The following is a 23257-nucleotide window of genomic DNA, read 5'->3' as shown; positions in this document are numbered from 1 at the left end:
ACTGATCGCGCATCTTCAACCTGATGGAATGGCATTTTCGTTTTAAATGACTTTCATGGGATTTGGCTGGGGCAATCACAACGTGCATTTGATGTTCACACCCGCCCCCCCCCCCCCCCCGTTTTTATTTGAAATATTTTTTTCTGCTAAAATAGTAAAATATGTTGCGAAATTCACTCGGAATATTGTCAACATGTTGCCATTTTGCAGACTGGATGCATTTGCCATTTGTGGAATATTTGCTCCATCTGGAAGTCTGGCAGCCAGGGCTGCAAAATGGGGGCGTGTGTTCAAGCGCAGAATTAACCGGAATCCGTTCAATTTAATTTTTGCATCAATGATTCTGTGAATTGCACCTTCAGTGAACAGAAATATATTTCCAAAGGCTGTCATTCAACACGATTTAACGTTTCGAGTAATTCATCAAGATTTGAAAGGCTGAACAAAACACAGCCCAACTGCCCTTGTGATCCAACTCTTTCTATGAGTAACAGTCACACAGCAGCCCCATGTCACAGGTCCCGCTTCACACTGGGGAGAGCGAATTGGTCTTTTATCTTTTGCTTACTCTCTCGTGCGACGCTTCATAACGAGGCACACTGTGGGAATTGGAATGACATAAAAATGTGGAGAAAGCATCGTGCTCGTTGCGAGGGATATTATAGGTTGCCTCACGGCGGCTCCTCAATGAAGTTTCCATCCATGCTTGCTGAAGGAATTTCCTTCCGATCCCGACTTTTTCGCTGTCATCAGCAACACATTAGACACCCTTCTGCCACATCTTAAAGACAATGTTTAGCCGTTAATCTGTTGAGCGTGACGACCAACTAACTGCCAGTTTCGAAATTCCCAGACCAATAGCTGTTTTTCTGAAAAAACTCAGTATTTGCGTAAATTAGGTGTGAAGCGCATTATAAATTCGTGTGAAGCGATCTGTTGATCCGTTGAATGCAGTGCGTCAAAGTAAGCTGGTATGATTTCTTGCAACAAGGTTGGCTGACGTGAATATTGACAAAACATTGAAGCGAATGAGAGGAATGACCAGCTGACCGGTCGTCCGTATGTGTTTCGCTGTAGAGCGGTCAAGGTTTGCTCAAATGTCACCGACCGATTTGTGGCACAGAAGTGTGAAAAGATGGACAATTTGTCAGGATGGGAGGCAGACATTTTCCCAGTTGAAAAATTGTCAACGGCATCGTGAGTGTACAGAAGTACGCGAAGCGACTCAGGCTGTTCGAAAAAGCCATTGCCATTGAGCATAACGTAAACCGGGCTCCACCGACAGAGGAAACCGCATTTGGACAGTACGAGGATTGAACCCTCAGTCGCAGTTTTATCAGCAACAAGCTCCAGCCGTATAAAATAACCGGCCCCAGTTCATCTTAAATTTTGGATCAATGATTGCGGGAGTTGCATCTTCAGTGAACAGAAACATATTCTCGAAGGGCTCAATTCAAATTTGTCCACTGGTGATTCAGAAACGGCAAATGTCACCACCATGTGGGAGAGCCGGATTGGATTCCGAATCCGCACATACTCTAATATATCTGCATTAGCTTTGCGCATTCAAGAGCTCGTTTTCCTAAGGCACCTTGAAGGGAGCTATTTTGGGATGGAAAGTTTGTGTTCCATCCAGTTCTGTGTGTATGGACATATATAGAATGTTTGCAAATGTTTGTTTCAATCCACCCATGTGCTGTATCCGAATGAAAAGGACGTTAGACGACAGATGAAATTGAGCCGACATGGAGAAAGAAGACAGACGCATGACATCAGCAGAGAAATTAATCGCATTCGTATCCATCACAAGAGGTCAGCATCACTTCAAGGAGGCCGGCGATAAGAATGATTGAGTGGGTATCAGTATGATTTCTGACACAGTGAACCGTGCAGTCATAGCCGAGTGGTTAAGGCGATGGACTACAAGTCCATTGGTGTTTCCCCGCGCAGGTTCGAATGCTGCTGACTCCGCATTTCTCATTTCCGTTTCACTACGACTCGCTGGAAAGGATGGCATCTTCAATCATTTTTCCCTGAGGAATGGTTCCAGATCCCACCAATTTGCGTGAAGTTGATGCCGGTCCGCCTGTCCTCTCCAGAAGTTTTCTCAACAAATTTGCACCTGACAACTTCAGTTACTGACCTGCGCCGTGAGGGAGTATTTTGACTGTTTACTCTGTCGAAATCCCGTATCAGCTGGAATATCAGAGTGGGGACATCTTCGAATTTTCTATGTTCGACGTAGAACTACCCGAACGTCTCCAACACCGCCTCATAACGGACTTATTTTATCATTGTAAACCTCCCAGGCAGTGTCACCTGTCCTCTTCCTAATGTCTTTTCTGAAGAGTGGTGACCAGCCAACATCAGCCGTAAGGCTCCGTACTGAGGTCAAAATGCAGATGTGACCACCTGAGCATGATCCCAGTGCTTTTATAAACGATTTCGTAGCCAAATGAAGGACATTATGTCAGCACTCCGTTGTGAATTTAGTTAGATGACGCTCAATCTTTCTCCGGACGGTCTACTCTTTGCAATGAAAACTCCTTTCCCGTCTCGGAACCTTCCACATTCGCCCTTTCGGTTTGTGGCACAGAAGTTTGAAAAGATGGGCAATTTGTCAGAAAGGTTGGAGGAAATTTTCCCAGTTTAAAAGTTGTCAAGGAGAAAAAAAAGCTGCACTTTGCCGGTGTGGAAGAACGCGAAGCGGATGAGCGTCTGCCGACGAAAAGAGGACAGGTTCGGCCCACACGGGTAATCGCATGTGGCTAGTACGGGGATGGAACCCGCGATCTTGGCGTTATGAGCGCCACGCTCTAACCACCGGAGCGAACCGGCCGACGTCGGGAATGAAGCCCACGATGAGCAACTGCGTTTTTCTATTGAGTTGCATCATGAAGTGCAGAAGTTTCAATTTTTCACTGCTGACTTATCGCGCATCTTCAACCTGATGGAATGGCATTTTCGTTTTAAATGACTTTCATGGGATTTGGCTGGGGCAATCACAACGTGCATTTGATGGTCACCCCCACCCACTACCCCCCCCCCCCCCCGTAATATTTGAAATATTTTTTTCTGCTAAAATAGTAAAATATGTTGCGAAATTCAGTCGGAATATTGTCAACATGTTGCCATTTTGCAGACTGGATGCATTTGCCATTTGTGGAATATTTGCTCCATCTGGAAGTCTGGCAGCCAGGACTGCAAAATGGGGGCGTGTGTTCAAGCGCAGAATTAACCGGAATCCGTTCAATTTGATTTTTTGCATCAATGATTCTGTAAGTTGCACCTTCAGTGAACAGAAATATATTTCCAAAGGCTGTCATTCAACACGATTTAACGGTTCGAGTAATTCATCAAGATTTGAAAGGCTGAACAAAACACAGCCCAACTGCCCTTGTGATCCAACTCTTTCTATCAGTAACAGTCACACAGCAGCCCCATGTCACAGGTCCCGCTTCACACTGGGAGAGCGAATTGGTATTTTATCTTTTACTTACTCTCTCGTGCGACGCTTCATAACGAGGCACACTGTGGGAATTGGAATGACATAAAAATGTTTAGAAAGCATCGTGCTCGTTGCGAGGGATATTATACGTTGCCTCACGGCGGCACCTCAATGAAGTTTCCATCCATGCTTGCTGAAGGAATTTCCTTCCGATCCCGACTTTTCGCTGTCATCAGCAACACATTAGACACCCTTCTGCCACATCTTAAAGACAATGTTTAGCGGTTCATGTGTTGAGCGTGACGACCAACTAACTGCCAGTTTCGAGATTTCCAGACGAATAGCTGTTCTTCTGAAAAAACTCAGTATTTGCGTCAATTAGGTGTGAAGCGCATTATCAATTCGTGTGAAGCGATGTGTTGATCGGTTGAATGCAGTGCGTCAAAGTAAGCTGGTATGATTTCTTGCAACAAGGTTGGCTGACGTGAATATTGACAAAACATTGAAGCGAATGAGAGGAATGATCACAGTTGACATCCAGCTGACCGGTCGTCCGTATGTGTTTCGCTGTGGAGCGGTCAAGGTTTGCTCAAATGTCACCGACCGATTTGTGGCACAGAAGTGTGAAAAGATGGACAATTTGTCAGGATGGGAGGCAGACTTTTTCCCAGTTGAAAAATTGTCAACGGCATCGTGAGTGTACAGAAGTCCGCGAAGCGATTCAGGCTGTTCGAAAAAGCCATTGCCATTGAGCATAACGTATCCCGGGCTCCACAGACAGAGGTAACCGCATTTGGACAGTACGAGGATTGAACCCTCAGTCGCAGCGTTATTAACAACATGCTCCAGCCGTATAAACCAACCGGCCCCAGCTCATCTTAAATTTTGGATCAATGATTGCGGGAGTTGCATCTTCAGTGAACAGAAAGATACTCCCGAAGGGCTCAATTCTAATTTGTCCACTGGTGACTCAGAAACGGGAAATGTCACCACCATGTGGGAGAGCCGGATTGGATTCCGAATCCGCACATACTCTAATATATCTGTTTTAGTTTTGCGCATTCAAAAGCTCGTTTTCCTAACGCGCCTTGAAGGGTGCTATTTTGGGATGTAAAGTTTGTGTTACATCCAGTTCTGAGTGTATGGATATATATATAGAATGCTTGCAAATGTTTGTTTCAATCCACCCATGTGCTGTATCCGAATGAAAGGGACGTTAGACGACAGATGAAATTGAGCCGACATGGGGAAAGAAGACAGACGCATGACATCAGCAGAGAAATTAATCGCATTTGTATCCATCACAAGAAGTCAGCATCACTTCAAGGAGGCCGGCTGTAAGAATTATTGAGTGGGTATCAGTATGATTTCTGATGCGTTTGGCCGTGTAGTCATGGCCGAGTGGTTAAGGCGATGGACGAGAAATCCATCGGGATTTCTCCGCGCAGGTTCTAATCCTGTTGACTACTCATTTCCGTTTCACTCCGACTCGCTGGAAAGGATGGCACCTTCCATTATATTTTCCTGTGGAATGGTTGCATATCCCACCAATTTGCGTGAAGTTGATGCCGATCCGCCTGTCCTCTCCAGATGTTTTCTCAACAAATTTGCACCTGACAACTTCAGTTATTCACCTGCGCGGAGAGGGAGTATTTTGACTGTTTACTCTGTCGAAATCCCATATTAGCTGGAAAATCAAAGTTGGGACATCTTCGAATTTTCTATGTTCGACGTTGAACTACCCGAACTTCTCCAACACCGCCTCATCACGGACTGAATTTATCATTGCAAACCTTCCAGGCAGTGTCACCTGTCCCCTTCCTAATGTCTTTTCTGAAGAGTGGTGACCAGCCAGCATCAGCCGTAAGGCTCCGTACTGAGGTCAAACTGCAGATGTGACCACCTGAGCATGATCACAGTGCTTTTATAAACGATTTCGTAGCCAAATGAAGGACATTATGTCAGCACTCCGTTGTGAATTTAATTAGATGAAGCTCAATCTTTCTCCGCCGGTCCACTCTTTGCAATGAAAACTCCTTTCCCGCCCAGTAACCTTCCACATTCGTCCTTCCGGTTTGTGGCACAGAAGTTTGAAAAGATGGGCAATTTGTCAGAACGGTTGGAAGAAATTTTCCCAGTTTAAAAGTTGTCAAGGAGAAAAAAAAAAGCTGCACTTTGCCGTTGCGGAAGAACGCGAAGCGAATCAGCCTCTGCCGACGAAAAGACGGCAGAAACTGCCCACACGAGTAACAACATGTGGCCAGTACGGGGATTGAACCCGCCACCTTGGCGTTACTAACACCACGCTCTAACCACCTGAGCTAACCTGCCGACGTCGCAAGCACACCCAACGATGAGCCACTGCTTGTGTCTATTGAGTTCCATCATTAAGTGCAGAGGTTTACGTTTTTAATTGGTGACTGATCGCGCATCTTCAACCTGATGGAATGGCGTTTTCTATTTAAATGACGTTCATGGGATTTTGCTGGGGCAATCACAACGTGCATTTGATGTTCACCCCCCGGTTTTATTTGAAATATTTTGTTCTGCTAAAATAGTAAAATCTGTTGCGAAAGTCAGTCGGGATATTGTCAACACGGTGCCATTTTGCAGACTGGATGCATTTGCCATTTGTGGAATATTTGCTCCATCTGGAAGTCTGGCAGCCAGGGCTGCAAAATGGGGGTGTGTGTTCAAGCGCGGAATTAACCGGAATCCGTTCAATTTGAAATTTGGATCAATGATTCTGTGAGTTGCACCTTCAGTGAACAGAAATATATTTCCAAAGGCTGTCATTCAACTCGATTTAACGGTTCGAGTAATTAATCAAGATTTGAAAGACTGAACAAAACACAGCCCAACTGCCCTTGTGATCCAACTCTTTCTATCAGTAACAGTCACACAGCAGCCCCATGTCACAGGTCCCGCTTCACACTGGGGAGAGCTTTTGCTTTTATCTTTTGTTTCCTCTCTGGTGCGAGACTTCATAACGAGGCACACTGTGGGAATTGGAATGAGATAAAAAATGTGGAGAATGCATCGTGCTCGTTGCGAGGGATATTATACGTTGCCACACGGCGGCTCCTGAATGAGGTTTCTCTACGTATTTCTCATTTCCGTTTCAAAACGCCTCGTTGGAAAGGATGGCACCTTCAATCGTTTTTCCCTGTGGAATGGTTACATATCCCACCAACTATGCGTGAGGTTGATACCGATCCGCCTGTCCTCTCCAGATGTTTTCTCAACAAATTTGCATCTGACAACTTCATTTCTTCACCTGCGCGGAGAGGGAGTATTTTGACTGTTTACTCTGTCGAAATCCCGTATCAGCTGCGAAATCACAGTTGGGACATCTTCGATTTTCTCTGTTGTTCGTGGAAATAACCGAACTTCTCCGACACCGCCTCATAACGGAATTACTTTTTCATTGTAAACCTCCCAGGCAGTGTCACCTGTCCAGTTCCTCATATCTTTTCTGAAGAGTGGTGACCAGCCAGCATCAGCCGTAACGCTCCGTACTGAGGTCAAACTGTAGATGTTACCACCTGAGCATGATCCCAGTGCTTTCATAGAAGATTTCTTAGCCAAATGAAGAACATTATATCAGCACTCCGTTGTGAATTTAATGAGATGAAGCTCAATCTTTCTCCCCAGTCCACTCTTTGCAAAGAAAACTCCTTTCCCGCCTTCCACATTCGTAACCTCCCACATTCGTCCTCCCGGTTTGTGGCACAGAAGTTTGAAAAGATGGGCAATTTGCCAGAATGGTTGGAAGAAATTTTCCCACTTTAAAAGTTATCAAGGAGAAAAAAAGCTGCACCTTGCCATTGTGCAAGTACGCGAAGTGAATCAGCCCGTGTCGACGACAAGACGGCAGAAACTGCCCACACGGGGAATCGCATGCGGCCAGTACTGGGATTGCACCCGCGAACTTGGCGTTATGAGCACGACGCTCTAACCACCTGAGCTAACCGGCCGACGTCGCAAGCAGACCCCACGATGAGCCACTGCTTGTTTCTATTCAGTTCCATCATTCAGTGCAGAAGTTTACATTTTTCACTGCTGACTGATCGCGCATCTTCAACCTGATGGAATGGCATATTCTTTTTAAATGACATTCATGGGATCTGGCTGGGGCAATCACAACGTGCATTTGATGTGCACCCCCCGGTTTTATTTGAAATATTTTGTTCTGCTAAAATCGTAAAATATGTTGCGAAATTCAGTCGGAATATTGTCAACGTGGTACCGTTTTGCAGACTGGATGCATTTGCCATTTGTGGAATATTTGTTCCATCTGGAAGTCTGGCAGCCAGGGCTGCAAAATGGGGGCGTGTGTTTCAGCGCAGAATTAACCGGAATCCTTTCAATTTGAAATTTGGATCAATGATTCTGTGAATTCCACCTTCAGTGAACAGAAATATATTCCCGAAAGGCTGTCATTCAACACGATTGAACGGTTCGAGTAATTCATCAAGTTTTGAAAGGCTGAACAAAACACAGCCCAACTGCCCTTGGGATCCACCTCTTTCTATCAGTAACAGTCACACAGCAGCCCCATGTCACAGGTCCCGGTGAACACTGGGGAGAGCGAATTGGTATTTAATCTTTTGCTTATTCTCTCGTGCGTGACTTCATAACGAGGCTCTCTGTGGGAATTGGAATGAGAATAAATTTGAAGAAAGCATCGTGCTCGTTGCCAGGGATATTATGCGTTGCCTCACCGCGGCTCCTCAATGAAGTTTCCATCCATGCTCGCTGAAGGAATTTTCTTCCGATCCAGACGTGTTTCGCTGTCAGCAGCAACACATGAGACATCATTCTGCCACATCTTAAAAACAATGTTTAGCAGTGCATGTGTTGAGCGTGACGACCAGCTAACTGCCAGTTTCGAAATTTCCAGACGAATAGCTGTTCTTCTGAAAAAACTCAGTATTTGCGTAAATTAGGTGTGAAGCGCATGATTAATTCGTGTGAAGCGATGTGTTGATCGGTTGAATACAGTGCTTCAAAGTAAGCTGGTATGATTTGCTGTAACAAGGTTGGCAGACGTGAATATTGACAAAACATTGAAGCGAATGAGAGGAAGGATCACAGTTGACGTACAGGTGACTGGTCGTCCGTATATGTTTCGCTGTAGAGCTGCCAAAGTTTGCTCAAATCTTCCCGACAGATTTGTGGAACAGAAGTGTGAACAGATGGACAATTCGTCAGGATGGGAGGCCGACTTTTTCCCAGTTGAAAAATTGTCAACGGCATCATGACCGTGCAGAAGTACGCGAAGCGACTCAGGCTGTTCGATACAGCCATTGCCACTGAGCATAACGTAAACCCGGGCTCCACAGACAGAGGTAAGCTCATTTGGACAGTTCGAGGATTGAACTCTCAGTCGCAGCGTTAATAGCAACACGTTCCAGCCGTATAAACAAATCGGCCCCAGCTCATCTTAAATTTTGGATCAATAATTGCGGGAGTTGCACCTTCAGTGAACAGAAAGATATTCCCGAAGGGCTCAATTCAAATTTGTCCATTGGTGATTCAGAAACGGCAAATGTCACCACCATGTGGAGAGCCGGATTGGATTCCGAATCCGCACATACTCTAATATATCTACATTAGTTATGCGCATTCAAAAGCTTGTTTTCCTAACGCGCCTTGAAGTGAGCTATTTTGAGATGGAAAGTTTGTGTTCCATCGAGTTCTGAGTGTATGGATATATATAGAATGCTTGCAAATGTTTGATTCAATACACCCATCTGCTGTATCCGAATGAAAAGGACTTTAGACCACAGATGAAATTGAGCCGACATGGGGAAAGAAGACAGACGCATGACATCAGCAAAGAAATTAATCGCATTTGTATCCATCACAAGAGGTCAATAGCACATCAAGGAGGCCGCGTGTAAGAGTTATTGAGTGGATATCAGTATGATTTTTGACGAGCGCAGCCGTGTCGTCATGGCCGAGTGGTTAAGGCGATGGACTAGAAACCCATTGGGGTATCCCCGCGCAGGTTCGAATCTTGCTGACTACGTATTTCTCATTTCCGTTTCACTACCCCTCGTTGGAAAGGATGGCACCTTCAATCGTTTTTCCCTGTGGAATGGTTACATCTCCTACCAACTATACGTGAAGTTGATGCCGATACGCCTGTCCACTCCAGATGTTTTCTCAACAGATTTGCATCTGACAACTTCATTTCTTCACCTGCGCGGAGAGGGAGTATTTTGACTGTTTACTCTTTCGAAATCCCGTATCAGCTGCAAAATCACAGTTGGGACATCTTCGATTTTCTATGTTCTTCGTGGAACTACCCGAACTTCTCCAACACCGCCTCATAACGGAATTATTTTTTCATTGTAAACCTCCCAGGCAGTGTCACCTGTCCCGTTCCTCATGTCTTTTCTGAAGAGTGGTGACCAACCAGCATCAGCCGTAAAGCTCCGTCCTGAGGTCAAACTGCAGATGTTACCACCTGAGCATGATCCCAGTGCTTTCATAAACGATTTCGTAGCCAAATGAAGGACATTATGTCAGCACTCCGTTGTGAATTTAATTAGATGAAGCTCAATCTTTCTCCCCAGTCCACTCTTTGCAAAGAAAACGCCTTTCCCGCCTTCCACATTCGTAACCTTCCACATTCGTCCTCCCGGTTTTTGGCACTGAACTTTGAAAAGATGGGCAATTTGCCAGAATGGTTGGAAGGAAATTTCCCACGTTAAAAGTTATCAAGGAGAAAAAAAGCTGCACCATGCGAAGTTAATCACCCTGTGTCGACGAAAAGACGGCAGAAACCACCCACACGGGTAATCGCATGCGGCCAGTACGGGGATTGAACACGCGACCTTGGCGTTATTAACACCACGCTCTAACCACCTGAGCTAACCGGCCGACGCCGCCTGCCAACCCCACGATGAGCCACTGCTTGTTTCTATTGAGTTCCATCATTAAGTGCAGAAGTTTCCATTTTTCACTGCTGACTGATCGCGCATCTTCAACCTGATGGAATGGCATTTTCTTGTTAAATAACTTTCATGGGATTTGGCTGGGGAAATCACAACGTGCATTTGATGTTCACCCCCCCCCCCCCGCCCCCCCCCCGCCCCCCCGGTTTTATTTGAAATATTTTGTTCTGCTAAAATCGTAAAATATGTTGCGAAATTCAGTCGGAATATTGTCTTCATGTTGCCATTTTGCAGACTGGATGCATTTGCCATTGGTGGAATATTTGCTCCACCTGGAAGTCTGGCAGCCAGGGCTCCAAAATGGGGGCCTGTGTTCAAGCGCAGAATTAACCGGAATCCGTTCAATTTGATTTTTGCATCAATGATTCTGTGAGCTGCACCTTCAGTGAACAGAAATATATTTACAACGGCTGTCATTCAACACGATTTAACGGTTCGAGTAATTCATCAAGATTTGAAAGGCTGAACAAAACACAGCCCAACTGCGCTTGTGATCCAACTCTTTCTATCAGTAACAGTCACACAGCAGCCCCATGTCACAGGTCCCGCTTCACACTGGGGAGAGCGAATTGGTATTTTATCTTTTGCTTCCTCTCTCGTGCGACGCTTCATAACGAGGCACACTGTGGGAATTGGAATGACATAAAAATGTGGAGAAAGCATCGTGCTCGTTGCGAGGGATATTATAGGTTGCCTCACGGCGGCTCCTCAATGAAGTTTCCATCCATGCTTGCTGAAGGAATTTCCTTCCGATCCCGACTTTTTCGCTGTCATCAGCAACACATTAGACACCCTTCTGCCACATCTTAAAGACAATGTTTAGCGGTTAATGTGTTGAGCGTGACGACCAACTAACTGCCAGTTTCGAGATTTCCAGACGAATAGCTGTTCTTCTGAAAAAACTCAGTATTTGCGGAAATTAGGTGTGAAGCGCATTATCAATTCGTGTGAAGCGATGTGTTGATCGGTTGAATGCAGTGCGTCAAAGTAAGCTGTTATGATTTCTTGCAACAAGTTTGGCTGACGTGAATATTGACAAAACATTGAAGCGAATGATAGGAATGATCACAGTTGACATCCAGCTGACCGGTCGTCCGTCTGTGTTTCGCTGTAGAGCGGTCAAGGTTTGCTCAAATGTCACCGACCGATTTGTGGCACAGAAGTGTGAAAAGATGGACAATTTGTCAGGATGGGAGGCAGACTTTTTCCCAGTTGAAAAATTGTCAACGGCATCGTGAGTGTACAGAAGTACGCGAAGCGACTCAGGCTGTTCGAAAAAGCCATTGCCACTGAGCATAACGTAAACCGGGCTCCACAGACAGAGGTAACAGCATTTGGACAGTACGAGGATTGAACCCTCAGTCGCAGCGTTATTAGCAACATGCTCCAGCCGTATAAACTAACCGGCCCCAGTGCATCTTAAATTTTGGATCAATGATTGCGGGAGTTGCATCTTCAGTGAACAGAAAGATATTCTCGAAGGACTCAATTCAAATTTGTCCACTGGTGATTCAGAAACGGCAAATGTCACCACAATGTGGGAGAGCCGGGTTGGATTCCGATTCCGCACATACTCTAATATATCTGCATTAGTTTTGCGCATTCAAGAGCTCGTTATCTAGAATAGACAGTATTACAGTTGATAAGGAGGATGTGCAGGATATTCTGGAGGGTCTGAAAATAGATAAATCCCCTGGTCCGGATGGGATTTATCCAAGGATTCTCTGGGAGGCAAGAGAAGTGATTGCAGAGCCTCTGGCTCTGATCTTCAGGTCGTCGTTGGCCTCTGGTATAGTACCAGAAGATTGGAGGTTAGCGAATGTTGTCCCATTGTTTAAGAAGGGGAACAGAGACTTCCCCGGGAATTATAGACCGGTGAGTCTCACTTCTGTTGTCGGCAAGATGTTGGAAAAAATTATAAGGGATAGGATTTATAGTTATTTGGAGAGTAATGAATTGATAGGTGATAGTCAGCATGGTTTTGTGGCAGGTAGGTCGTGCCTTACTAACCTTATTGAGTTTTTTGAGAAAGTGACCAAGGAGGTGGATGGGGGCAAGGCAGTGGACGTGGTATATATGGATTTTAGTAAGGCGTTTGATAAGGTTCACCATGGTAGGCTTCTGCAGAAAATGCAGATGTATGGGATTGGGGGTGATCTAGGAAATTGGATCAGGAATTGGCTAGCGGATAGGAAACAGAGGGTGGTGGTTGATAGTAAATATTCATCATGGAGTGCGGTTACAAGTGGTGTACCTCAGGGATCTGTTTTGGGGCCACTGCTGTTTGTAATATTTATTAATGATCTGGATGAGGGTATAGTTGGGTGGATTAGCAAATTTGCTGATGACACCAAAGTCGGTGGTGTGGTAGACAGTGAGGAAGGGTGTCGTAGTTTGCAGGAAGACTTAGACAGGTTGCAAAGTTGGGCCGAGAGGTGGCGGATGGAGTTTAATGCGGAGAAGTGTGAGGTAATTCACTTTGGTAGGAATAACAGATGTGTTGAGTATAGGGCTAACGGGAGGACTTTGAATAGTGTGGAGGAGCAGAGGGATCTAGGTGTATGTGTGCATAGATCCCTGAAAGTTGGGAATCAAGTAGATAAGGTTGTTAAGAAGGCATATGGTGTCTTGGCGTTTATTGGTAGGGGGATTGAATTTAGGAGTCGTAGCGTTATGTTGCAACTGTACACAACTCTGGTGCGGCCGCACTTGGAGTACTGTGTGCAGTTCTGGTCCCCACATTACAGGAAGGATGTGGAGGCTTTGGAGAGGGTGCAGAGGAGGTTTACCAGGATGTTGCCTGGTATGGAGGGGAGATCCTATGAGGAGAGGCTGAGGGATTTGGGATTGTTTTCGCTGGAAAGGCGGCGGCTAAGAGGGGATCTTATTGAAACATATAAGATGATTAGAGGTTTAGATAGGGTGGATAGTGATAGCCTTTTTCCTCTGATGGAGAAATCCAGCACGAGGGGGCATGGCTTTAAATTGAGGGGGGGGAGTTATAGAACCGATGTCAGGGGTAGGTTCTTTACCCAGAGGGTGGTGAGGGTTTGGAATGCCCTGCCAGCATCAGTTGTAAATGCGCCTAGTTTGGGGGCGTTTAAGAGATCCGTAGATAGGTTCATGGACGAAAAGAAATTGGTTTAGGTTGGAGGGTCACAGTTTTTTTTTTAACTGGTCGGTGCAACATCGTGGGCCGAAGGGCCTGTTCTGCGCTGTAATGTTCTATGTTCTATGTTCTATGTTTTCCTAAGGCGCATTGAAGGGAGCTATTTTGGGATGTAAAGTTTGTGTTCCATCCAGTTCTGAGTGTATGGACAGATATAGAATGCTTGCAAATGTTTGTTTCAATCCACCCATGTGCTGTATCCGAATGAAAAGGACGTTAGACGGCAGATGGAATTGAGCCGACATGGGGAAAGAAGACAGAAGCATGACATCAGCAGAGAAATTAATCGCATTCGTATCCATCACAAGAGGTCAGCATCACTTCAAGGAGGCCGGCTATAAGAATTATTGAGTGGGTATCAGTATGATTTCTGACGCGCTTGACTGTGTAGTCATGGCCGAGTGGTTAAGGCGGTGGATTAGAAATCCACTGGGGTTTTCCCGCGCAGGTTCGAATCCTGCTGGCGACTCATTGCCCTTTCACGACGACTCGCTGGAAAGGATGGCATCTTCATTCGTTTTTCCATGTGGAATACTTTCATATCCCACCAATTGCGTGAAGTTGATGCCGGTCCGCCTGTCCTCTCCAGATGTTTTCTCAACAATTTCGTCGCCAAATGAAGGACATTATGTCAGCACTCCGTTGTGAATTTAATTAGATCTTTCTCCGCCAGTCTACTCTTTGCAATGAAAACTCCTTTCCCGTCTCGTAACCTTCCACATTCGCCCTTTCGGTTTGTGGCACAGAAGTTTGAAAAGATGGGCAATGTGTCAGAACAGTTGGAAGAAATTTTCCCAGTTTAAAAGTTGTCAAGGACAACTGCACTTGGCCGGTGTGGAAGAACGCGAAGCGGATCAGCCTCTGCCGACGAAAAGACGGCAGGTTCTGCCCACACGGGTAATCGCATGCGGCCAGCACGGGGATTGAACCCGCGACCTGTGCGTTATGAGCACCACGCTCTAACCACCTGAGCTAACCGACCGACGTCACTAACGTGGCCCACGATGAGCAACTGCGTTTTTCTACTGAGTTGCATCATTAAGTGCTGAAGTTGAAATTTTTGACTGCTGACTGATCACGCATCTTCAACCTGATGGACTGGCATTTTCGTTTTAAATGACTTTCATGGGATTTGGTTGGGGCAATCACAACGTGCACTTGATGTTCACCGCCCCCCCCCCTCCCCCCCGCTGTTTTATTTGAAATATTTTTTTCTGCTAAAATAGTAAAATATGTTGCGAAATTCAGTCGGAATATTGTCAACATGTTGCCATTTTGCAGACTGGATGCATTTGCCATTTGTGGAATATTTGCTCCATCTGGAAGTCTGTCAGCCAGGGCTGCAAAATGGGGGCGTGTGTTCAAGCGCAGAATTAACCGGAATCCGTTCAATTTAATTTTGGCATCAATAATTCTGAGTTGCACCTTCAGAGAACAGAAATATATTTCCAAAGGCTGTCATTCAACACGATTTAACGGTTCGAGTAATTCATCAAGATTTGAAAGGCTGAACAAAACACAGCCCAACTGCCCTTGTGATCCAACTCTTTCTATCAGTAACAGTCACACAGCAGCCCCATGTCACAGGTCCCGCTTCACACTGGGGAGAGCGAATTGGTATTTTATCTTTTGCTTACTCTCTCGTGCGACGCTTCATAACGAGGCACACTGTGGGAATTGGAATGAGATACAAATGTGGAGAAAGCATCGTGCTCGTTGCGAGGGATATTATACGTTGCCTCACGGCGGCTCCTCAATGAAGTTTCCATCCATGCTTGCTGAAGGAATTTTCTTCCGATCCCAGTTTCGCTGTCAAAAGCAACACATTAGACACCCTTCTGCCACATCTTAAAGACAATGTTTAGCGGTTAATGTGTTGAGCGTGACGACCAACTTACTGCCAGTTTCGAGATTTCCAGACGAATAGCTGTTCTTCCGAAAAAACTCAGTATTTGCGTAAATTAGGTGTGAAGCGCATTATCAATTCGTGTGAAGCGAAGTGTTCATCGGTTGAATGCAGTGCGTCAAAGTAAGCTGGTATGATTTCTTGCAACAAGGTTGGCTGACGTGAATATTGACAAAACATTGAAGCGAATGAGAGGAATGATCACAGTTGACATCCAGCTGACCGGTCGTCCGTATGTGTTTCGCTGTAGAGCGGTCAAGGTTTGCTCAAATGTCACCGACCGATTTGTGGCACAGAAGTGTGAAAAGATGGACAATTTGTCAGGATGGGAGGCAGACTTTTTCCCAGTTGAAAAATTGTCAACGGCATCGTGAGTGTACAGAAGTACGCGAAGCGACTCAGGCTGTTCGAAAAAGCCATTGCCACTGAGCGTAACGTAAACCGGGCTCCACAGACAGAGGTAACCGCATTTGGACAGTACGAGGATTGAACCCTCAGTCGCAGCGTTATGAACAACATGCTCCAGCCGTACAAACTAACCGGCCCCGCGCAGTTTCGAATGCTGCTGACGACGCATTTCTCATTGCCGTGTCACGGCGACTCGTTGGAAAGGGTGGCATCTTCAATCATTTTTCCCTGTGGAATGGTTACATATCCCACCAATTTGCGTGAAGTTGATGCCGATCCGCCTGTCCTCTCCAGATGTTTTCTCAACAAATTTGCACCTGACAACTTCAGTTATCCTCCTGCGCGGAGAGGGAGTATTTTGACTGTTCACTCTGTCGAAATCCCGTATCATCTTGAAAATCACATTTGGGACATCTTCGAAGTTTCTATGTTCGACTTGGAACTACCCGAACGTCTCCAACACCGCCTCATAACGGACTTATTTTATCATTGTAAACCTCCCAGGCAGTGTCACCTGTCCCCTTCCTAATGTCTTTTCTGAAGAGTGGTGACCAGCCAGCATCAGCCGTAAGGCTCCGTACTGAGGTCAAACTGCAGATGTGACCACCTGAGCATGATCCCAGTGCTTTTATAAACGATTTCGTAACCAAATGAAGGACATTATGTCAACACTCCGTTGTGAATTTAATTAGATGAAGCTCAATCTTTCTCCGCCGGTCCACTCTTTGCAAAGAAAACGCCTTTCCCGCCGAGTAACCTTCCAGACTCGTCCGTCCGGTTTGTGGCACAGAAGTTTGAAAAGATGGGCAATTTGTCAGAACGGTTGGAAGAAATTGTCCCAGTTTAAAAGTTGTCAAGGAGGAAAAAAGCCGGTGTGGAAGAACGCGAAGCGAATCAGCCTCTGCCGACGAAAAGACAAGAGAAACTGCCCACACGGGTAATCGCATGTGGCCAGTACGGGGATTGAACCCGCGACCTTGGCGTTATTAGCACCACGCTCTAACCACCTGAGCTAACCGGCCGACGTCGCAAGCGAAGCCCACGATGAGCAACTGCTTTTTTCTATTGAGTTGCATCATTCAGTGCAGAAGTTTAAATTTTTCACTGCTGACTGATCGCGCATCTTCAACCTGATGGAATGGCATTTTCTTTTTAAATGACATTCATGGGATTTGGCTGGGGCAATCACAACGTGCATTTGATGTTCACCTCCCCCGGTTTTATTTGAAATATTGTTTTCTGCTAAAATAGTAAAATATGGTGCGAAATCCAGTCGGAATATTGTCAACATGTTGCCATATTGCACACTGGATGCATTGCCATTTGAGGAATATTTGCTCCATCTGGAAGTCTGGCAGCCAGGGCTGCAAAATGGGGCCGTGTGTTCAAGCGCAGAATTAACCGGAATCCGTTCAATTTGAAATTTGCATCAATGATTCTGTGAGTTGCACTTTCAGTGAACAGAAATATATTTCCAAAGGCTGTCATCCAACACGATTTAACGATTCGAGTCATTCATCAAGATTTGAAAGGCTGAACAAAACACAGCCCAACTGCCCTTGTGATCCAACTCTTTCTATCAGTAACAGTCACACAGCCCCATGTCACAGGTCCCGCTTCACACTGGGGAGAGCGAATTGGTATTTTATCTTTTGCTTACTGTCTCGTGCGAGACTTCATAACGAGGCACACTGTGGGAATTGGAATGACATAAAAATGTGGAGAAAGCATCGTGCTCGTTGCGAGGGATATTATACGTTGCCTCACGGCGGCTCCTCAATGAAGTTTCCATCCATGCTTGCTGAAGGAATTTTCTTCCGATCCAGACGTGTTTCGCTGTCATCAGTACCACATGAGACACCCTTCTGCCACATCTTAAAGACAATGTTGAGCGGTTAATGTGTTGAGCGTGACGACCAACTAACTGCCAGTTTCGAAATTTCCAGACGAACAGGTGTTCTTCTGAAAAGACTCAGTATTTGCGTAAATTTGGTGTGAAACGCATTATTAATTCGTGTGAAGCGATGTGTTGATCGGTTGAATACAGTGCTTCAAAGTAAGCTGGTATGATTTGTTGTAACAAGGTTGGCTGACGTGAATATTGACAAAACATTGAAGCGAATGGGAGGAATGATCACAGTTGACATCCAGGTGACTGGTCGTCCGTATGTGAATCGCTGTAGAGCGGCCACGGTTTGCTCAAATGTTGCCGACAAATTTGTGGCACAGAAGTGTGAAAAGATGGACAATTTGTCAGGATGGGAGGCAGACTTTTTCCCAGTTGAAAAATTGTCAACGGCATCGTGACTGTACAGAAGTACGCGAAGCGACTCAGCCTGTTCGAAAAAGCCATTGCCATTGAGCAGAACGTAAACCGGGCTCCACAGACAGAGGTAACCGCATTTGGACAGTACGAGGATTGAACTCTCAGTCGCACCGTTCATAGCAACACGTTCCAGCCGTATAAACCAACCGGCCCCAGCTCATCTTAAATTTTGGATCAATGATTGCGGGAGTTGCATCTTCAGTGAACAGAAAGATATTCCCGAAGGGCGCAATTCAAATTTGCCCACTGGTGATTCAGAAACGGCAAATGTCACCACCATGTGGGAGAGCCGGATTGGATTCCGAATCCGCACATACTCTAATATATCTGCATTAGTTATGCGCATTGAAAAGCTTGTTTTCCGAACGCGCCTTGAAGGGAGCTATTTTGGGATGGAATGTTTGTGTTCCATCTCGTTCTGAGTTTATGGAAACATATAGAATGCTTGCAAATGTTTGATTCAATCCACCCATCTGCTGTATCCGAATGAAAAGGACGTTAGACGACAGATGAAATTGTGCCGACATGGGGAAAGAACACAGACGCATGACATCAGCAAAGAAATTAATCGCATTTGTATCCATCACAAGAGGTCAATATCACATCAAGGAGGCCGGCTGTAAGAATTATTGAGTGGGTATCACTATGATTTTTGACGAGTGCGGCCGTGTTGTCATGGCCGAGTGGTTAAGGCGATGGACTAGAAATCCATTGGGGTATTCCTGCGTCGGTTCGAATCCTGATGACTACGTCTTTCTCATTTCCGTTTCCCTGCCCCTCGTTGGAAAGGATGGCACCTTCACTCGTTTTTCCCTGTGGAATGGTTACATATCCCACCAACTATGCGTGAAGTTGATGCCGATCCGCCTGTCCTCTCCCGATGTTTTCTCAACAAATTTGCATCTGACAACTTCAGTTCTTCACCTGCGCGGAGAGTGAGTATTTTGACTGTTTACTCTGTCGAAATCCCGTATCAGCTTGAAAATAACAGTTGGGACATCTTCGATTTTCTATGTTCTTCGTGGAACTACCCGAACTTCTCCAACACCGCCTCATAACGGAATTATTTTTTCATTGTAAACCTCCCAGGCAGTGTCACCTGTCCCGTTCCTCATGTCTTTTCTGAAGAGTGGTGACCAGCCAGCATCAGCCGTAAAGCTCCGTACTGAGGTCAAACTGCAGATGTTACCACCTGAGCATGATCCCAGTGCTTTCATAAACGATTTCGTAGCCAAATGAAGAACATTATGTCAGCACTCCGTTGTGAATTTAATTCGATGGAGCTCAATCTTTCTCCCCAGTCCACTCTTTGCAAAGAAAACGCCTTTCCCGCCTTCCACATTCGTAACCTTCCACATTCGTCCTCCCGGTTTTTGGCACTGAACTTTGAAAAGATGGGCAATTTGCCAGAATGGTTGGAAGGAAATTTCCCACGTTAAAAGTTATCAAGGAGAAAAAAAGCTGCACCATGCCAGTACGCGAAGTTAATCACCCTGCGTCGACGAAAAGACGGCAGAAACCGCCCACACGGGTAATCGCATGCGGCCAGTACGGGGATTAAACACGCGACCTTGGCATTATTAACACCACGCTCTAACCACCTGAGCTAACCGGCCGACGCCGCCTGCAAACCCCACGATGAGCCACTGCTTGTTTCTATTGAGTTCCATCATTAAGTGCAGAAGTTTCCATTTTTCACTGCTGACTGATCGCGCATCTTCAACCTGATGGAATGGCATTTTCTTGTTAAATAACTTTCATGGGATTTGGCTGGGGCAATAACAACGTGCATTTGATGTTCACCCCCCCCCCCCCCGCCCCGCCCCGGTTTTATTTGAAATATTGTTTTCTGCTAAAATCGTAAAATATGTTGCGAAATTCAGTCGGAATATTGTCTTCATGTTGCCATTTTGCAGACTGGATGCATTTGCCATTGGTGGAATATTTGCTCCGCCTGGAAGACTGGCAGCCAGGGCTGCAAAATGGGGGCGTGTGTTCAAGCGCAGAATGAACCGGAATCCGTTCAATTTGATTTTTGCATCAATGATTCTGTGAGTTGCACCTTCAGTGAACAGAAATATATTTCCAACGGCTGTCATTCAACACGATTTAACTGTTCGAGTAATTCATCAAGATTTGTAAGGCTGAACAAAACACAGCCCAACTGCCCTTGTGATCCAACTCTTTCTGTCAGTAACAGTCACACAGCAGCCCCATGTCACAGGTCCCGCTTCACACTGGGGAGAGCCAATTGGTATTTTATCTTTTGCTTACTCTCTCGTGCGACGCTTCATAACGAGGCACACAGTGGGAATTGGAATGACATAAAAATGTGGAGAAAGCATCGTGCTCGTTGCGAGGGATATTATACGTTGCCTCACGGCGGCTCCTCAATGAAGTTTCCATCCATGCTTGCTGAAGGAATTTCCTTCCGATCCCGACTTTTTCGCTGTCATCAGCAACACATTAGACACCCTTCTGCCACATCTTAAAGACAATGATTAGCGGTTAATGTGTTGAGCGTGACGACCAACTAACCGCCAGTTTCGAGATTTCCAGACGAATAGCTGTTCTTCTGAAAAAACTCAGTATTTGCGGAAATTAGGTGTGAAGCGCATTATCAATTCGTGTGAAGCGATGTGTTGATCGGTTGAATGCAGTGCGTCAAAGTAAGCTGGTATGATTTCTTGCAACAAGGTTGGCTGACGTGAATATTGACAAAGCATTGAAGCGAATGAGAGGAATGATCACAGTTGACATCCAGCTGACCGGTCGTCCGTATGTGTTTCGCTGTAGAGCGGTCAAGGTTTGTTCAAATGTCATCGACCGATTTGTGGCACAGAAGTGTGAAAAGATGGACAATTTGTCAGGACGGGAGGCAGACTTTTTCCTAGTTGAAAACTTGTCAACGGCATCGTGAGTGTACAGAAGTACGCGAAGCGACTCAGGCTGTTCGAAAAAGCCATTGCCACTGAGCATAACGTGAACCCGGGCTCCACAGACAGAGGTTACCGCATTTGGACAGTACGAGGATTGAAGCCTCAGTCGCAGCGTTATTAGCAACATGCTCCAGCCGTATAAACTAACCGGCCCCAGTTCATCTTAAATTTTGGATCAATGATTGCGGGAGTTGCATCTTCAGTGAACAGAAAGATATTCTCGAAGGGCTCAATTCAAATTTGTCCACTGGTGATTCAGAAACGGCAAATGTCACCACCATGTGGGAGAGCCGGATTGGATTCCGAATCCGCACATACTCTATATATCTGCATTAGTTTTGCTCATTCAAGAGCTCGTTTTCCTCAGGCGCCTTGAAGGGAGCTATTTTGGGATGTAAAGTTTGTGTTCCATCCAGTTCTGAGTGTATGGACAGATATCGAATGTTTGCAAATGTTTGTTTCAATCCACCCATGTGCTGTATCCGAATGAAAAGGACGTTAGACGACAGATGAAATTGAGCCGACATGGGGAAAGAAGACAGACGCATGACATCAGCAGAGAAATTAATCGCATTTGTATCCAACACAAGAGGTCAGCATCACTTCAAGGAGGCCGGCTATAAGAATTATTGAGTGGGTATCAGTATGATTTCTGACGCGTTTGACAGTGTAGCTATGGCCGAGTGGTTAAGGCGATGGACTAGAAGTCCATTGGGGTATCCCCGCTCAGGTTCGACGCCTGCTGACTCCTCATTTCCATTTCACGACGACTCGATGGAAAGGATGGCATCTTCAATCCTTATTCCCTGTGGAATGGTTACGGATCCCACCAATTTGCGTGAAGTTGATGCCGATCCGCCTGTCCTCTCCAGATGTTTTCTCAACAAATTTGCACCTGACAACTTCAGTTATCCTCCTGCGCGGAGAGGGAGTATTTTGACTGTTCACTCTGTCGAAATCCCGTATCATCTTGAAAATCACATTTGGGACATCTTCGAAGTTTCTATGTTCGACTTGGAACTACCCGAACGTCTCCAACACCGCCTCATAACGGACTTATTTTATCATTGTAAACCTCCCAGGCAGTGTCACCTGTCCCCTTCCTAATGTCTTTTCTGAAGAGTGGTGACCAGCCAGCATCAGCCGTAAGGCTCCGTACTGAGGTCAAACTGCAGATGTGACCACCTGAGCATGATCCCAGTGCTTTTATAAACGATTTCGTAACCAAATGAAGGACATTATGTCAACACTCCGTTGTGAATTTAATTAGATGAAGCTCAATCTTTCTCCGCCGGTCCACTCTTTGCAAAGAAGACGCCTTTCCCGCCGAGTAACCTTCCAGACTCGTCCGTCCGGTTTGTGGCACAGAAGTTTGAAAAGATGGGCAATTTGTCAGAACGGTTGGAAGAAATTGTCCCAGTTTAAAAGTTGTCAAGGAGGAAAAAAGCCGGTGTGGAAGAACGCGAAGCGAATCAGCCTCTGCCGACGAAAAGACAAGAGAAACTGCCCACACGGGTAATCGCATGTGGCCAGTACGGGGATTGAACTCGCGACCTTGGCGTTATTAGCACCACGCTCTAACCACCTGAGCTAACCGGCCGACGTCGCAAGCGAAGCCCACGATGAGCAACTGCTTTTTTCTATTGAGTTGCATCATTCAGTGCAGAAGTTTAAATTTTTCACTGCTGACTGATCGCGCATCTTCAACCTGATGGAATGGCATTTTCTTTTTAAATGACATTCATGGGATTTGGCTGGGGCAATCACAACGTGCATTTGATGTTCACCTCCCCCGGTTTTATTTGAAATATTGTTTTCTGCTAAAATAGTAAAATATGGTGCGAAATCCAGTCGGAATATTGTCAACATGTTGCCATATTGCACACTGGATGCATTGCCATTTGAGGAATATTTGCTCCATCTGGAAGTCTGGCAGCCAGGGCTGCAAAATGGGGCCGTGTGTTCAAGCGCAGAATTAACCGGAATCCGTTCAATTTGAAATTTGCATCAATGATTCTGTGAGTTGCACTTTCAGTGAACAGAAATATATTTCCAAAGGCTGTCATCCAACACGATTTAACGATTCGAGTCATTCA

At 45.7% G+C, this 23257-nt stretch overlaps 10 non-coding genes across 10 annotated transcripts; 5 read left to right on the top strand and 5 right to left on the bottom strand.

Moving 5' to 3' along the window:
* The first annotated feature begins 1889 nt into the window (after window positions 1-1889).
* Window positions 1890-1973, top strand: trnac-aca (transfer RNA cysteine (anticodon ACA)). Its single transcript has one exon. It is a non-coding gene; the product is annotated as a tRNA-Cys (tRNA).
* Window positions 1974-4835: 2862 nt separating this feature from the next.
* On the top strand, window positions 4836-4917 carry trnas-aga (transfer RNA serine (anticodon AGA)). The gene has a single exon. It is a non-coding gene; the product is annotated as a tRNA-Ser (tRNA).
* A 788-nt stretch (window positions 4918-5705) lies between these two features.
* On the bottom strand, window positions 5706-5779 carry trnat-agu (transfer RNA threonine (anticodon AGU)). Its single transcript has one exon. It is a non-coding gene; the product is annotated as a tRNA-Thr (tRNA).
* Window positions 5780-9400: 3621 nt separating this feature from the next.
* trnas-aga (transfer RNA serine (anticodon AGA)) lies at window positions 9401-9482 on the top strand. The gene has a single exon. It is a non-coding gene; the product is annotated as a tRNA-Ser (tRNA).
* A 783-nt stretch (window positions 9483-10265) lies between these two features.
* Window positions 10266-10339, bottom strand: trnai-aau (transfer RNA isoleucine (anticodon AAU)). Its single transcript has one exon. It is a non-coding gene; the product is annotated as a tRNA-Ile (tRNA).
* Window positions 10340-13969: 3630 nt separating this feature from the next.
* Window positions 13970-14051, top strand: trnas-aga (transfer RNA serine (anticodon AGA)). Its single transcript has one exon. It is a non-coding gene; the product is annotated as a tRNA-Ser (tRNA).
* A 2793-nt stretch (window positions 14052-16844) lies between these two features.
* Window positions 16845-16918, bottom strand: trnai-aau (transfer RNA isoleucine (anticodon AAU)). Its single transcript has one exon. It is a non-coding gene; the product is annotated as a tRNA-Ile (tRNA).
* Window positions 16919-18891: 1973 nt separating this feature from the next.
* On the top strand, window positions 18892-18973 carry trnas-aga (transfer RNA serine (anticodon AGA)). The gene has a single exon. It is a non-coding gene; the product is annotated as a tRNA-Ser (tRNA).
* Window positions 18974-19764: 791 nt separating this feature from the next.
* trnai-aau (transfer RNA isoleucine (anticodon AAU)) lies at window positions 19765-19838 on the bottom strand. The gene has a single exon. It is a non-coding gene; the product is annotated as a tRNA-Ile (tRNA).
* Window positions 19839-22687: 2849 nt separating this feature from the next.
* trnai-aau (transfer RNA isoleucine (anticodon AAU)) lies at window positions 22688-22761 on the bottom strand. Its single transcript has one exon. It is a non-coding gene; the product is annotated as a tRNA-Ile (tRNA).
* Window positions 22762-23257: the final 496 nt, after the last annotated feature.

The sequence above is a fragment of the Mustelus asterias genome, chromosome 30, assembly GCF_964213995.1.
Source record: "Mustelus asterias chromosome 30, sMusAst1.hap1.1, whole genome shotgun sequence".
Lineage (NCBI taxonomy): Eukaryota > Metazoa > Chordata > Chondrichthyes > Carcharhiniformes > Triakidae > Mustelus > Mustelus asterias.
This window is presented reverse-complemented; position numbering and strand designations above follow the sequence as displayed.